Genomic DNA, 3,920 nt, shown 5'->3' with positions numbered 1-3,920 from the left:
AACTGCCTCTGCTTCTTCTGGCCTTTCCAGGCAGCATCATGTTACAGCCACAGATACAGCACATGGATACAGCCTTGTTATCCCTCCAGGTAACAAAGAGAGATGCCAAACCCAGCTCCACTTTTACTCCAGGGGCCTGGCTTTGATATACCAACGTCTTTGGGGACCATTATCTCTCCCAAGCCCAATATATCCATGGCTTCAGCCCTTCAGCTGTTCTTGTGTTGTGCCATAATTGTTCTGTGTTTCAACCTCACCTCCTCAATAGTGCAAGCCCTGTTCTATTTATGGTGATCATGAGTGAGGTTAACACTTGCATGCTGTTTTTGGTGTGAATGAAGGTTCTGTATAAAATTGCAGTTTTATCCTGTACAAAAATCAGGTCTTTCAGATTCCTTGGTAAGAAAATATGTAAGATACACCTTCCTTTTGCTAATATTTACACCTTTTCTTGTATAACTTACATGAATCATGGGTAAGATCTGGAAGAATTATCTGGATTACCAGGAAGGAACTCTTGTCTTTTTCCTTACTTTCTCCCAAACAGATGGAGTCCCTCTCTCTGCTGAGCCACAACTGGGGGTTGTGGTGATGTAAGCACCCCTGTAGCCAATAATTGGTTAATAAAGCTTGTGTCTCTTTGCCATAGAGCCATTTTCAAACCTTTTTAGGAATAAAGTTTAAAGGATGTAGGCTTTTTGCGGGGAGGGAAACTGTTCTGCTGTAAAACATGTTTTTCAGGTCAGCAAGATTAGTTAACATTGATCTCATTTCTAAACTGAGGTTTACAGAGTTGGAAACCTTTAAAGAGTTAGAAACCTTTAAGGGTCCAAGAATTAGTGATTAGTTCTTGGACTTCAGATGTTGTCTTCGAGACTTAGCTCAACTGTTTCCTTTTCCATAAAGACTTTTGTCACTGCTTGAACCAGTTTCTCCTAGGCTTTCCCCGACTGTTACATGAAAACACATTCAGAGTTTGCATATGATAGTGTTGCTTACTTTATATTCTTTGTTTGGGAGAGGGGCAATTTGCGCTGGTATTGCTCTCTGTGTTTCAATCTCACCTCTTTAATAGTATAAACCCTACAAGGGCAGGCTGTGTCTTTTCCTGTGAGCACATTATGATGGTTTATGCAACAAAAAATGCTTATTGAGTACAGATTTATTTTTCTTGGAGATGTATGAGATAGTTCCAGCCAGGATTGCTACCCTAGGTGTGCTAGTTTTGACAAATCTTGGAAGCTTATACTTCCAAGACCAGGATTTATCTTCTTGTGTGGTGTATTTCATGTCTCCAGTGCCAGAGAATGTTAACTAATCAGAGAACTATTGGATTGGAAGGAATATTGGGGACCTATGATCCAGTGGTTTTCAAATGCTTTCTTATCCAGGGAGTGTTGCCTTCAGAACTCTTAGTGTGAAATAGATAAAAGAGAGAGTGATAAATCTGTTCGTCTTACATGGGATCTGGAGGAGGGACTCACACTCCTTCGCCTCCATGTCCTTACCTTTCTCTTCTCCGCCTTTCCAGATGTGACCCCAAGTATCACTGGGGAATCCAGAATCTGCAAAGCATATTTAAAACCTGTGATCTAGTCCAGACTCATCATTAGTACAAACTGAGGCCCACAGTACAAACTGAGGCCCACAGAGGCAAAGTAGTTTGTCCAAAGTCTCATGGCTGGTAACAAAGACAGCATTAGGACAAACCCTTTACCCAACTCTGCTTCTACTAGGCTGCTTTTTCCACTTTACCATGTGTTTTAACAGAGGCAGAAAAAAGTGAAAATTTAAATTAGACTGTTAACCAAAACATTGCTGAATGCTCCCCACTTTCTAACCTGTACCTTCAGATTCCCCATCCCGTGGTGAGCCCCAAATAGCAGAACCTGCTCAGCCAGCTGCCTGACTGACTGGCTTAGTCCTCTAGGGCAGACCACCTCCTGGAGACATGTGAGAAGGCCTAGGCTTCATGTGACCTTCCAGAAAGTATTTCATTGAATGTGTAATGAGGAAGAGCCATTTAACTTAGCCCAACAATTCCTTCTAGCCCCCCATTAAGCCTCTGACCCATGAACAATGCCCCAGTTTATGAGGTCTTTGCTAAGAGCACAAGTGAGCAGAGAGCCCAGGTCTGGGGCAGATTCAGATATAAGGGTGAGGAAGTGAGATGACACAGGAAGGCATTAGATTCTGTGACCTACTTTGTTCACTGTAAGATTTCGGTTAACTTCCCTGTTAATTGTTTTGAAGTTGAATATGCTAAGATTTCCTCTGAAGTCAGAGACCCAAAATTTTTCATGGGTTTGGGATTTTTTAAAGATATATTCCTACAAAAGTCAACAATTGAATTTCTTAAAAGAAATGAATGATCTTCAGGATACATATGAAAAGCAAGCTTTCACACATCATTCAGCTACATTAATTCACATACTTAGACTGCAGAACAGTCTATAAAGTACTTTTAAAGATAGCATCTCCTTGAATTTTCACAATGTCACCAAGAAGAAGGTATTGTTAGTGCTGTCTTACAGATGAGTACATTGAGGCTGGGAGTAGATAAATAATTTGGTCATGCAGTTCAAAGTGGTAGAAACAAGCCCCAAATCCAGACACTTCTGTCTCCAAATTGCTTATTCTTTTATGTCCTTTAAAAGGCAAAATACTAGACAAGATAGACCATTGATCTGAGCCAGTTCAGTAGTTTTTATGCTCAGTGATGCCTCATTAATCTCATATTACTGGGGAATGAGCTGTTGGACATAAGTGAATATTTCATGTAATGGAAGCTTTAAGTACTAAAGCTTAGCATAAAACTTCACCATTTTGAAGAGACTCTTTTTGGCCTGTGTTAGATATTTTTCTTCTGTAGGTCACTTCCTGTGCCAGCTCCATTTTCTGTCTCCAGTGTTGTCTGCCATCTGCAGACCCAACCCTGCATAGGCTCAGGACTAATGACTATGGACCTGGGTGTGCAAGTGTAGTCCTTGCCACTGTGGAAATTGTAATCCGAGTTTACAGCTACAGTTGCTTGGATTTAAGCCCTTGGATGCCTCCATAATCACTGAGCTGTGGCTTCCCAGGCTGATAGTATCTTGTGCCCGGACAGTAGCTGTTCTTGGCCTTTTTCCTTTGTGCCTGCTGCTCAGTTACCCCATTAGAGACTTTGGAGACTGACCTGAATGACTAACTATTGTCTCCAGAACTGGAGGCCAATCCATGACTCTCCATGGCCATTTTTCTTAAGACGGAGGCCTGCTTCAATTCTTGACATATTTAGGGCCCCTGAATTAAAGACTTGTGCTCTTACCTGATGTCAAGAAGCACAAAACTCAGATTATTTTCATTGCATCTTGCCTCAGCCCTTTGGACAAGACCCCTTGGATTTTGATGATGTCTCAGGTCACCCTCAACTTTGCTGGTCTGGTCAGTTTTCCATAATCCCCACACTAGGGTCATTCTAACTTGATAGCATCATGCAATTATCAAGCTCTTTATGATATCTGACTTCATTTTTAAGTAGCTTAAAATTTTTTACCAAAGTAAATTTTTATCAAAATCAAACAATTAAAGTTAAAAGAAAAACAAAACAAAAACCAAACATAAAATAGCCATTTCCTGATCCACTTCTCCCTAAACTCTATTGAATCAAATACTAGCTCTTGGTTTATAAATTTTCATCATTTTTCACCTTTTATTGGCTTATTATGAAGATGAGGATTTAGCATACTTATATAATCCAACATCCTTGCTCCCCCTCCTGTTTTCCATGTGAAATTATACAAAAATGTTTAGATAAAACCATTTTAAATGTTTTCCTAATTTTCCACCTAGCATTTTGTGCTTACATTTCCTTTCTCATTCAGAATGTTTTGCTTTCTAGAATTAATACTTAACTCATTTTTTTCCTTACTTGAATG

This window comes from Mandrillus leucophaeus, unplaced genomic scaffold, assembly GCF_000951045.1.
Source record: "Mandrillus leucophaeus isolate KB7577 unplaced genomic scaffold, Mleu.le_1.0 Scaffold356, whole genome shotgun sequence".
In the NCBI taxonomy this organism is placed as follows: Eukaryota; Metazoa; Chordata; class Mammalia; order Primates; family Cercopithecidae; genus Mandrillus; species Mandrillus leucophaeus.
Note: the sequence above shows the minus strand (reverse complement) of the source record.